Here is a 14,598-nt window from a genome sequence, read left to right as displayed (position 1 = left end):
TTTCTAAAACAAAAATTTTTTGAAATGCAAAATGTTCCAAATGCTTCAGTTTTTCTCCGATCTCCTTGAAGTACATAAAATAAGAAACATAAATTAATTTTGGGGAGCGCGGTAGCGTCGCGGTTAAGACGTAACGCTCCAAGCCCGAAGTTCGTGAGTTTCATTCCGTATGGCAGGCATGAGACGATATTAGCTCCCAATCACGGTAGAAGAGCTCGACCTTGATCACGAGCGCATAGCGCATCCAGTTATTGGCGTCGTAATGTAGACAACAGGGATGTACAGTACATGCTCATGCAGCGAATGAAGGCAGCAATTATTACAGTAACTTGCGTTACTTAAATTTCTGGCTATGTAATAGAGCTAATTACTAAGTTATTTAATATACATGTACATATATAAACAAATCGCAAAGGGAAGGGTTTTTTAGGAACAAAAAGAGAAATAGGAAAAGTTAATTGTATGTAAACCATTTTATTGTTAAAAGCAATTATTTATTATGTAAATACTTCAATTCATTGGTTAGGAGAAACTAATAGGGTCTACCTGCTCGACGTGTGTGATCTCTAAGTACTTTTGAGTATTTGTTGAAAAAATAATAATGGCAATATTGATTGAAATAGATTAGGCCTATATTGATTATGTAATTGTGAAAATGTAGTCCTTACTCTCCAGTAGTGATTATGTAATGAGTTTTCTTAGAGTGATTTGTGAGATGCAAGTAACACGAAAAAAAGAAATTGATTAAATTAAGATATGGAGAGCTATCGTAATTTTTGGGGTCAATCATTTAAGGATATATATATATATATATATATATATATATATATATATATATATATATATATATATGACTTAAAACTTTCAGTCCACACCTGTGGAGTAACGGTCAGCGCGTCTGGCCGCGAAACCAGGTGGCCCGGGTTCGAATCCCGGTCGGGGCAAGGTTGACGTTTTTTTTCCGGGGTTTTCCCTCAACGATCAAATGCTGGGTAACTTTCGGTGGCATTATCACCTTCATTTCATCCAGACGCTAAATATACAGCGTCGTAAATTAACCCAATAAAATAAAATAAAAAATTAAAACTTCCACAATTTCGGCCAAAATTTGTGAAATTTAAACTATATAAACAGATCTATAATATTGTTATCTGTACAAAATTTGGTGCAATTAGCTCTAATAGTTTTGAAATTATATTTTTAAGTATATTTAAGCTCCTTGCATCAAAGTTTTCAAAATGTTTAGTTCATATTTGCTATAAATCCTGAAAATAGTTATTGGAATAAAAGTTAATTAGCATTTTGAGCTTAGTAACAGTATAAGTTAAAGTGCAATCAAAGATAAAATATTATTTCTAAATTAAAGAATCACGTAGTCTAATAAAAGTAAATATCCAGAAACAAGCAACAAATAAAACATCAACAATACAGTTCACACCTGTGGAGTGACGGCTAGCGCGTCTGGCCGCGAAACCAGGTGGTCCGGGTTCGATTCCCAGTCGGGTAAAGTTACCTGGTTGAGGTTTTTTTCGGGGTTTTCTCTCAACCCAATATGAGCAAATACTGGGTAACTTTCGGTGCTGGACTCCGGACTCATTCTACCGCCATTATCACCTTCATCCCATTCAGACGCTAAATAACCTAAGATGTTGATAAAGCGTCGTAACATAACCTACTAAAATAAAAATCAACAATACATTTAAAATAAAGAAATAAAAGGAATCTAGATACTATCTACTGACCCAAATGTAAATTAATTTACCTACGATGTCAATTCCGAAATGAATTTATTTCTCTCTTCTCCTGAATAATGCCTATATTTTTTTTTCATGTTGCGTCTCATAATGCCGTTTTATGTTGCTTTTTTTTTTTTTTGCAAATGATATATTTTTTTTTGCACAGCAAACACTGGACTTCATCACCATGTTCGAAGCATAAATATTGTATCTTCCACTCTTCCTTGAAAGCTTCAAGCGCTCTGTAGTAAGATCTGTACATCCTTTAGCAATGTTTACAGGTAAAAGAGCTCCACGCGCGAGCAGCGGGCATAAAATAGCTCTCGCCCGCAATTATTAGTATCCATCGCAAGACTGCCGTATGGGGTCATAGATTTTCTCCATTGATCTGACCTACCGGGTGCGCTATGGCACGGGGCTTTACTCAGCTTCAAACAGAAATGAGTACCAGACGTGCTTTTTGGGGGGGTAAATGCAGCAGGTACGTAGCTTGATATCACTACTTTCATTAATACTAATTGTGTGCATAGCTTGGAGCCTTAACCTCTTCATAGTCTGTTATAGGGATTACTTTACCTTTTTATTTTAAATGATGTTTAGGTAATGTAATAAGGAGAAAGGAAAAACAACAAAGGCTGTTTAAAATGTTCATAGACTCGCTTCATTCTTCAGATTCAGAAGTTAGTGCCGGCATGAAAGCTTTTTTTTTTTTTTTTTGAAGTGGATTCATTTTGGAAAGTAATTTACTTCGTATACCTAATTTACTTTCGCTTTTGAGACACATCCTCTAAACCATTTCTTTACATCTTCAAAAGAATAGTGAATCAGAAGTTCGTCACACTTTTTAACTTCGAAACTCATCTTGAAAGTGATTTTCAGAGCTGAAAATGAACAGATGCGAGGTACGAGATTCATTTCATTCATAGTTTTCTGCCTAGTGGGGCAGGTCTTTCACTGCAAACCCAACATTCTCTAATGTTTCCTATTTTCAGCCTTCCTATTAGTCTCCACATATCTTAATGTCATCTATCATCTGATATCTTCTTCTGCCCCGAACTCTTCTCCCGTTCACCATTCCTTCCAGTACATCCTTCAGTAGGCAGTTTCATCTCAGCCAGTGACCCAACCAATTTTCTTTTTCTTTTCCTGATGAATAATGTTGATTTACTTTAAATGGTATTTTAAGTGATTGTGCTTCATTTAATTTAGGATGCTTCCTGTTAATATTATTATATTATTATTATTATTATTATTATTATTATTATTATTATTATTATTATTAATTTATTACTAATTGTCATTATTGAGTATAATTAGTTATCACTGCCACCGGATATTCTCCCATTTGCAGAGTGAATAAATACATACATTATTATTATTATTATTATTATTATTATTATTATTAATTTATTGCTAATTGTCATTATTGAGTATAATTAGTTATCACTGCCACCGGATATTTACTCATTTGCAGAGTGAATAAATATATACATTATTATTATTATTATTATTATTATTATTATTATTATTATTATTATTATTATTTCATCAACATATGATGGATATTCTGGAGCTGTTCCGTCAATTACAGTGACCTCTATCATTTTATTGCTACTTCTACTATATCATTAAAGAAAATCACACTTCCTATAAACAAATAGTATGCGTAAATTTTCTAGGCATTTTTCCCCAAATTCCTTATAAGGAATATTTACGTAATATTTGCAAACTAAATTCTATTTTTGAGACATCCAATGATCTAGAATAATCATTTTAGCGTCAAACAAGAGACTAGACATAATTTTGGCTCGATTAAGATAGTTGCGAATTTTTTTGGATACAGGAAAACCACCTATTTTCTCAATTGAGGAATACTGGCTGGCTTCAGTATATAAATATCTCGCCCAACTCTCATCAACTTTCTCAGCTCCTTGCTATGTGCACGTTCGAACAGCAAACGAAAGAGTCTTCTCGACTCCACCTGTACTGCGAAATGACAAAGTTACTTTCAATGTGCAGACTTACACCACAGTCTAGTATATACAGTCACGAAGCTTGAGTTGATGAGGTTGCTATAAACAATAGACTGTGCAGGTACTATTTCGTATTGTGCATCCAAGATATTAAGTCCATTGAAACCATGTCCATATGACTTATGTCCTCTAATATTTTTGTCTACTTTCATTTATGTCCACATTTTATGTGCGTCCATTTTTTGGGTCCATGACTGTTATGTCTATTTTTATTTAAGTCCATTTTCATTTATGTCCCCTTTTATTTAGGTCCACTTTTATTTAAGTCAGTTCCTTTTGTATCACTGGAAGATGTTCAGGCTCTTTTTGATAGCCTTATATATAATATTGAGCCATATATTTTGGATTCAGCATTGTACATGGGAAGAACTTATATCCGAGGAACACCTGCTCGAGAAAGAAGAAGAAGAAGAAGAAGAAGAAGAAGAAGAAGAAGAAGAAGAGCAATGCCACCTAGATTCGCACCTGAAATATGGAACACTTATAATCAGAATAACATCGAACAACTAACATAGTCGAGGACTGGCACAATCGCTTTCAGAAACACATAGTGACACATCACGCGTCGGTCTGGAACTTCATGGAATTTATCACGTAAAACCGAAGGAATAATGAAATTATAATAATCCAATTGCTCGGCGGGCATTTGAATTTGCGACACCCTATTAAAAGATTGTACCTACAAAATTTAAGTCGAGTTGAAGAGATTGTTCGGAATTACAACCGCTACAATGAAGGACACATCAGAACTTACCTCAAAACTATTAGTTATCATCTGAAGCTGTATTAAGATGAATAGGCAGAAGAGATTAAGTAGGGAATTGAAATAAATTTATAGATGGACATAATGTATTGTACAATCATGTAGTGGACATAAAAATGTTGACATAAATTTTGTGCAATTGGACTAAAATAAAGTGGACATATACTTCATAGGACATATATTTATGGACATAGTGTAATGGACTTTTATGTAATGGACATAATAAAATGGAAATTAAAATTGTGAGCATTATAAAAAGGACCTAACGTCTGTGTTTCCGCATTGTCCGTAATGAGGCGATAGTAGCGATCCTAGTGATTAGCAACTATCTATGGATGCATATTTATTATATATTGAGCTTGGTGACTGTATATACTAGACTGTGCTTACACCTTCCGCCATTTATTCTTCGTCTTGTCCTGTGATCAGTCTGATCACATTCCTCTCCCCTCGCGTATGTAGTGCCTAAGAGATTACGTCCATTTTCGGCTTTTCCCCTTCAAAATTTTCTAGAGCTCCTTAAGTGGAGCAGCGTAACCCGGAGTGAGGCAAGTGGCCAACAGACTTGGGGCTCACATATTCAGTTTCTTTTAGCCCCGAACCCTTTGCGAGGACGCGTTTTGCGTACCTTGCTACAATTGCACACATATTCAATAGTTCCTTAATCACTTCAACTTTCCCTAAAATATGGAAGCAAGCTTTCGTTCTTCCTCTTCCAAAAGTCAAAGTTCCCACCGACCCGAACGACTATAGACCAATCAGTATCCTGCCAGCCATATCAAAAGCACTGGAAAGAATCGTACACAGACAAATTACTAACTACATGAACGAACACAAACTATTCGACAAGTATCAGTCAGGTTTCAGAGCTGGACACAACACAAGCACTGCTCTACTTAAAGTGACAGAAGACATTCGTGAAGCAATCGACTCTAATAAAGTAACAATACTAACACTTCTTGACCTTAGCAAAGCTTTCAACTCTGTAAATTTCGACCTGCTCACCCATAAATTGAGAAATCTGCATTTGTCAGAGACTGCTGTGAGTTGGTTCGAATCCTACTTACGGGAAAGACAACAATGTGTTGTATCCGGGAATCGAAGCTCTTCCTGGTTTAACATAACATCAGGTATACCACAGGGTACGGTACTCGGACCATTGTTGTTCACGATATATGTCAGTGATATTACATCTCATGTAAGGCATTGTAACTATCACTTGTATGCTGACGACCTTCAATGCTACATCTCTTCCCGCTTAGATCGAATAAATGACGCTATAGATAAATTGAACAAAGACATTGACTCGATTGTGACATGGACAAAGAAATTCCATCTTAATATCAATCCTGGAAAGACACAAGCAATCATATTAGGACACAAACGGCAAACCGACGCTGTAAAGCACCTCGACATTTCCCCCGTTAAAGTAAGTACAGTGCATATCCCTTTCAGTTCTTCGGTAAAAAATCTTGGCATTCACATGGATAATAATCTCAACTGGGACATGCAAATCACAGAAACCTGCAGAAAAGTATATTCTATTATTCATGTGCTAAAAAGGATAAATGTTCATCTTCCCTCTTGCTTAAAAAAGTCCCTTGTGCAGACCCTTGTATTTCCCCATTTTGACTATGCTGACATTTTACTGACTGACCTTTCCAGCGACAACAAAATGAAACTTCAACGTGCTCATAATTTGTGTGTACGTTTCGTAAGCAATGTTCGTAAATATGATCATATTACCCCATCCCTGGAAGCAATAGGTTGGCTTAAACTAGATAAGAAAAGAAATTTACATTCACTTCTCTTTCTCTTCGAAATCTTGAACTCTTCTATTCCTTCGTACCTGTCGTCTCGCTTCACTTACCTTTCTTCCCACCACAATCTGAACACACGCTCTCGCCATGAAACAATACTAACAATACCATCCCATCGCACCTCCTCATACTCATCCTCTTTCACAATAGCCCTGCCAAGACTCTGGAATTCGTTACCTGCTAGCATCAGGGACTGTCGAAATAAAATTCAATTCAAACGCAAACTTACTAGGCACTTGGTCAGTAATTGAGACTCGTTCAGACATGGTTTCTTGTAAATAGTTCTTTTAATCTACCACAAAATATCTCAATATCCGGTAATTTCATCACCATCGAATGTTGTTATTGTAGGTTTAATTTGTAATTTAGTAAATACAAAAATATTCTTTGTTCTTAACTTCTATGATAAAATGTCTAGCTTTCATTAATCAGGTATTCTTGTCGTACTTTAATTTTTATTGTAATTGTAATTGTAAATTTAATATTAATTGTAATCTTATTGTTCATGTTATAGTTGTAATCCCCTGGTAGAGGGGCAGAGAAGGCCTGACGGCCTTATCTCTACCAGGTTAAATAAATAAATCTAATCTAATCTAATCTAATCTTTAAGTTCAATTCAATTCATCAAATACGATGAAATTGTGGATTGAGTTTTTTATTATTTTAATGGCGTTGTATCAAGTACTTGGCTACTTTGCGTCGATGAGAATTGGCAATAGCAAGGTATTACCTGGAGAGATGAGACCGAGAATTCGCCATGGATTACCTGATATTCGTTTTACGGTTAGGGAAAACCTCGCAAAATATGTAGAATAACTAGGTAGTCAGCCCAAGCGGAAATCGAAGCCACGCCCGAGAGCAAATTCGAATTAGCAGGCAAGCGCCTACGCTAGTAGTTTCTGAATTGATCGTTAATGTGTTTCACGATAATGGATCGATTTAGATAAGTTTTGTTCTGGTCTTCAAAGAGATCATACAGGAGAAAAACTTACTTTCATGTTACCGTATTTCCTTACGATATGGTAATCGCACTGACACATAGTTCATATAGCTATGACCTCATATCATCAATGGGGAATAACTGTTGTACTCTCTGAACTTGTCTATCTATAACAGACACTGTTTAGTTAGGTCTGCTGGTGCGATAGTCATTTGTTCTTTCTCCATTTGAAAATCGTAGATCCTTTCACTGAATTTTCAACGGAACCCTAATTAATTAGATGTAGAATTTCTGAACCTCTTTTCTCAAGCAAAACGCAGAAATGAATAGCGTTACGTTGGCGCTCCACTGATGGAATATTTAATTGCTCCACCATTATAGTGTGGTTACATTAAAATGGCAGTAACTTGCAGTATAACTCACATTTAAAAATGGGAAAAGAACGAACATAGCACTAGCAATGTAAACATGTAGGTGACTATATTCCAAGAATCATTGCTCTTTTAAATCCATATATTAGTCCTATCGCTGCTGCTAGTATGCAAATGTTACACAACGTTCATATAAAAATCATGTTTTGCAAAATCGCTTTCGGCCACAACTAACATGCAGCGTGGAAGTGAAATAACCCTTCAGCTTTGGAGAGCGAATTGTTCATATTAAGTATTACAAAAAAGTCTAATACCATAGTTTTGGAAATAATTTTTTTTCCCCCTAAAACTTTAACGTCGTCGTTGTGGACAATTACTATGCATAGGATCTTCATTTCTCTCAATATTTGTAGAGAATGTAATAAAGAATATTTTTTTCCTTTGTCGTATTTCGATAGAATGGACGGTTTTCGTGTAAATTAAATAAAACGTATTGCAAATCTATTGCCTGATTAATAAACCTAGACGCGGCAACACTGATCAGCTGTTTTCGCTCCATATGAGTTGGTAGAGAAGATCATCTTGCCCCAGTGCCGTTCTACGCTTGGTTTCCGGCAAGATATTAAGTATTTGAGATAGTAAATTCAGTGATTTTGAAAGTGTTAGATGAAAATAGCAAACATACGTGTCAAAATATTGTAAATAGTAAAGTCATTGTTTGTGAAAATGCCAATTAAGATATTGTAAATAGTAAAGTCAGTGTTTGTGAAAGTGCTAGTTAAAATAGCGTAAATAGTAAAATTAGTGTTCATGAAAGTGCTAGTTAAAATTACTGAGTTTTCGTGGAGTATTCAGATCGATTTGAATACAATTTCAGTATTGAATACGATGTCCCCGATCCCTGTTTTCATGCAATTTTCAGTACGTATTGAAAACGATCTGAATACGGAGGTTAACAAATAGGAAAGCTGAAGTTTCGAAAGTAGTTATGTTATCGTTAGCATATTGATCACCCTCTGTAGGCCTTAGCTATAAACATTAATGAGTTTTCTTAATAAGGCGCAATAAAACTTAATATTCTGGCTGTTAATGAAGAATTGTAATAACGGCTTTCAGGAAAATACAAAATATTGCGTGTTACAACATGCCTTTTCAACATACGTAATTGAGCTCCCTGTTTGTAAAACAGCTGACATATCGATCGATTACGCGCTTAGCGTATTGACATAGTTTTGAATACGATAAGCATTTCATGCAAATTTGAATGTGATCCAGTCGATCCGATCCCACATTTTAGATGTATCGACCTAGAGACTCAGAACATTTTGAATCCCCGTTTTCATGGAATTTTCAATACGGTAATCTGCCAGATGATCCGTGACACGGGCAGCGTAATTCCAACATTTCGCAAACGGGGTCGATAACGACTGACAAAACTGTTCACAGAGAAGAGATGATTTTAAATTTGGTCGAGAAAAACCCGGGCCAAAGCAGTCGCTTGATTTTGCAATATTTAGGCTTTTGTTTACATCTCATGTTGGATGAGTTCAATGCCTCTGTGGGTAATCTTGGGCATGGCGATGTTCCAGCGTTAAACTTTAAAGGCAATTATTTAGTTAACCATACACTTAATCACAAAAGGTATAACAGATTTTTGTTTATATTGATGTAATCTATCCCTCCTTTCAATGTAGAGGGTTATATCGCCTCGCTCCTGCATACAATGAAAACAAAGGTGAATATTTAAAAATGGTTAACTTCTGTAGCGTAAGAATGAAAACATATAGAAATACAGCGAACATAACGAGGTTGAATAACTTACGACTGAAGAACAGTATCACGAATGACATAGTGGTAATTGCAGATACTACAGGAACCAATTTTCCCGAAGAAACCGGACGTTCTCCAAGACTTCACTAAAGATGACTGAGTTCTTGTGAAAACATTCTAGTAGCCTGAATTAGCTATATTTTGTTAAATAATAATAATAATAATAACAATAATACCAATAATAATAATAATAATAATAATAATAATAATAATAATAATAATTTGAACCATAATTAGAGAATGTACAGTTTCCCTGGAAAAGGATGAGACGATTGAATATTCCTAAGTCTCAGATGTAAGACACTGCGCATGATCGGAGACCAGAGCACCGATACACAAGATAACGAATATTGAGTTACTTAAATTCAGGCTATTTGGTGTGTTACTAGCATCGTTCCGAAATTCAATTAAAAAACTGCAAAAAATATGATAATATTACGTAAATAAAAGATAAATATATACATAAATCGTGTAGTTAAATCGACAATGGACCTTCATGACTAGATCGACACTCCGCACAGAAAGGAAAGCTTTCATGTCGTTTCCATAGCTCAGACGGTAAGACTTCTCCGTGTTGTGTAGAAGAGTGCTAGTTAGATTCTTAGTCTACACAACAATTTTTTTTTGTCTAAATAACGTTGAAATAGCTAAGTTATGTTGAAATATAGTTTTACAAAGTCCTGAGATTAAGTGTTAATGATCGCAAACAATAAAAAATTACAAGTTATAATATTATAAACGTTAATCTAATGAATGCATTTATACACACACATATATACAATGTAAATGCATATGTATTAAAAACTAACAATTAAAATGAAATTTAAAAAATATATAATAATAGACAAACTTTTACAAAGGTTTAGAGTCCTTAGGCTATGTCATTTGTTGAGTAATTATTACAATTATTTATTAATAGCTTTCCCATATGTGTAAGAAATGCACTCGCAAAAAACAATTTTTGTTAAAAGTATGGCTTTGGATTATTTCATTCTCACCCCTGCAGTTAATTTTAACTATTTTATCTACGTGTTTGCATTCAATTTTATTCATGTTATGATTGAATGTATAAGCACTGTTGCAGTTATTGACTAATTACATATATTAATAATAATTATTAAATACATCTATTAAGTAACCAATTGCAGTATCTTTTGCAAAATCTTGAATGTTTAAGTTGTCAATAATATTTCTGTACTATATACTAAAATACGTTAAAAGAATTTGCAATAGATTTGGGATCCTCTACTTTACAATCATTGGTTTTAATGAAAAAATATTTTCTTTCTTAGGATATCTACAAGTTTAAATTTAATAATATTACGAATAGGTTTAATTGCATTATCTGAATTTTGTACTTTTCTACTCAAATATATTCTATTTCCCTCTTTCATAATTTTTGATAAATTACACTGTATTTCTTGCAGTATTTAAGAACATGAAGATCATTACATTGCAACTCATTACATATAGATTCTTCTTTTTAATACATGAGATTTTGAAGTCCCTGCGTTATCTACATGTTTTAACTTTTGAATTTTTTCACAACATTGAGTGGAGAACATCCACTGAAGTGATTATGAAATTAAGTGAAAAATTCAATATATTTACTCTTAATATCAGTAGTACCAGTATCATATATGTTTTTCCAAGATTCATTTTGTAGACATAAATGTAAATAATCACTAGATACAGCAATTACGATCCTTTCTTAGTTTTTAAATTAATATTTTGAAATTGTTCAGTGACATTGGAAACACATAGGATTTATTTATCATGGTCAGACAAGCCATTGATTATAGGTTCTGTCGAATAGGAATTCAGTCTAATTCTGTGTACAAAACGTTTATCAATGGCTGTGTTACTTCAGCTTGTATGCTATGGGAAAATGACCCTACGAATAAGGTTTCCAGTTTCAAGGAGTGAATTTAATTTACTTTTACGGAAAAGTTCCGAGAGATAATCTATGTTTATGTCACTACAGATCACAAATTCCATATGAGATTTCTAAAGTCTTTTCTTTACAAATTCAATGTTGGCTATAAATATTAATAAATAATGTAAGAAATATGAATGATTGTAGTTATAAGTCTGATTTACATTATAAAAAGCAAGAAGTTACATTCCTCGGCAAGATTCGAACTTTCGATGTTTGGTTTTGTCGTCCAACACACAATCACGGACCTATTCAATGCTTATGTTAATAACATACAATTTAGCTGTAGCAATGTGGTGTCATAACTTGGGGTTTGTTTATTTAATGTAATTAGATTTAATTTGATTAGTTTCGCAACAATTGGACTTCCTGTTATATTCTGTTATTTAGATATTTAATTTAGGGTTGATTTATTAACTCTTACTATGCAAGATGCCTCTTATTTCAATAATTCTATATCATGTTAAATAGTCATTGTCTACATTAAAGTATTATCGTCATCTCTCATTTCTCATCGTAATGGCGAACCGACGTGACATGAGACAGCGAGTTATAGCTCTAGTTGAGGCTGGATATGGGACTAGATCTGCTGGCCGTTTGGTCGGTGTTCCTGGAAGTACAGCCGCGAGATGGGTTCATCGTTACCAAAATTTAGGGGAGGTCGAAAATCGCCCTATTCCTGGGCGTCCGCGGATTTCTTCATTGGAAGAGGATGCTCTTTTATTCGAGACAGTTCGACAGGACCCCTTTCTGACTGCTAACGAAATAAGAGCAGCATCTAACTTTCCCGGCTCTTCACAGACTGTGATCAGCAGGTTGAGGAACCGCGGTATTAGGAGCCGGAGGGCTGCGCAAATGGAAATATTGGGGGAAGCACAAGCTGTCGACCGTCTTGCCTTCGCTACCAATCGAGTGGATTTCGATTGGAGAAATGTAATTTTCTCCGACGAAACAACCATCTCGAGTGATTACGAAGGTCCTGTCCGTGTCTATCGTGAGGATGGTCTCCGACATGATCAGCGCTATGTGCACCGACGTGAAAGATCGGGGCGCTTTAGCATATCGTGTTGGGGGTGGATGTCTTACGATGGACCTGGCGTTATAGAACGCATCGATGGCCGGTTTAATGCGGAAACTTACGAGCACATTCTGGAAAATATATTCCTTCCCTCCGCCCGAGAACGTTTTCCCGAAAGAACATTGCTGTTCCAGCAGGATAACCATCCCGTGCACTATGCTGCAAGCATTCAAAGATGGTTTCAAAGGAGACCCGAGATCGAAATCATTAATTGGCCTCCGAAGTCACCTGATTTGAATGTCATCGAAAATTTATGGGCGGAATTGAAAAAGAGAAGGATAGCCACCTATGCCCACCGACGCCCTCGAAATCGAGACGAATTGTGGGATCAAGTTGTTGACACCTGGGAAGATCTCGCCGGGGATCAGAACTTATTCCACAATCTCGTGACATCCATGCCGGATCGACTTAGAGCTGTAATAGAAGCTGATGGCATGTGGACAAGATTTTAAGTTAACAGGTCTCTTTTTGTTTCTTATGATTTTTGTTTGAGGAAGAATACTTTTAACTTCCAAGTAAGATTTATTTTTTTTGACGAGGTTCAGCCCACTTGTAAGACTCAGAAATTGGGCATAAATTATTCCATATTTTTCGACAAATTAGACAGTCGAGGAACTCTGAACAAATTAATTACACCTCAATAAAAAAAAGTTTTACCTGGGATCCAACACGAGACGTTTCGGTTATACAATGGAACCGGCACGCTACTATATGAGCTACCGAGACAAGACAGTGATAGCAGCAGTCCAGAATGTAGATCCCTTAGCAGGCATTTGCCATTCGGTACAGTGAAGCAATGATATTTTGGGACTCGAGCTATGTTGTGAAATCCTGGCCTAAAATGGCAATCTTCTTCGTGATCCTTATTCTGGTCCTTGTCCTTGTTGTGGTCCTTGTAACAATTCTTGTACTATCTGTCATGTTATGTATCCCTACGTCGATATCGAGTGAACCGCGCTGTAGAACTTTAACTTCCGACGACCAAGAATCGTCTCATTCTTTTTCAGGGTAACTGTACGTACCAATGTTAATTTTCTTGAAGTCAACATTAAACTTCATTAAGTCGTAATTACGAGTAGATGCAATCTATATAAAATAAACAAATCCCCTATATGTCTTTATTCCTGTTCTTGCTTATCTTTCATATTGTGAGCATATAATTTTGAAACTTTTTTCATACAATTACACGCTTTCAATAACCTGATATTAATCTACAAAATTCAATGAATGGAGATTCTTTCAATGAGAAAAATTAAACCTTAACATTTAAGTAGTCGCGTGGGGGTCATGTGGACCCCCAGTGTTATATGTTGGTTTGTATTATATTTACGCTGTTCCCTACATTGCCCAGCTTATCAGTACCTTCTTGAAAGGGTGTCGGCAATAAGACTACATGATAACTTCCAGTTTATCACTGTCATTTGTTGCGTTAATTTAAATGTTCTAGGCTGGGGGTTCTGTTGACCCCCACGCGATTACCAATGTCATAAATTAGTCCACAAGTAGCAGTATACAGTTATTTTTGTGATTCTATACGTGAAATTTCTTACGCTGGAAGATTATGACAAGTAATGATGCATATGAGCTAGAAGATTTACACAGAACCAGGATATTTCATATTTTAATTCGTGTTTTTAATTGGTAGTCACTCTAACCCCCACGTGATTACTAATTTACAAATCATTCCAGAAGTATTACAGTGTTACTTTTATGGTGTATGTGCATGCAAATTATTACTTGAGAACATTCTGGCAAGTAATGACCCATATGAGCTAGAATGTTTACGTGGAACTATGAATTTTATATTTTAATTGGTATTTTTTGCTTTGGAGGGGGTTATTTTGGCCACCACGCGATTACTAATGTCACAAAATAGTTCGCGAGTACTTAAGTGTTAAAACCATGAATACAGAAAAAAGTACGGTAAATTTAATATTCAGTTATATTCATAATGTAAAGTGTATTTCGAAGCATTTTATACTATTCTACTGCTCAGTGTGTTCAATAAATTTATGATTATTTAAAACTATTTTCAGAATGAATTAAGTTGAAACTAATAACAGTAATATCTGAACGTTTGGTTGTGTAATT

The sequence above is a fragment of the Periplaneta americana genome, chromosome 17 (assembly GCF_040183065.1).
Source record: "Periplaneta americana isolate PAMFEO1 chromosome 17, P.americana_PAMFEO1_priV1, whole genome shotgun sequence".
NCBI lineage: Eukaryota > Metazoa > Arthropoda > Insecta > Blattodea > Blattidae > Periplaneta > Periplaneta americana.
The sequence above is the reverse complement of the archived record's forward strand: the minus strand, read 5'-3'. Positions refer to the sequence as shown.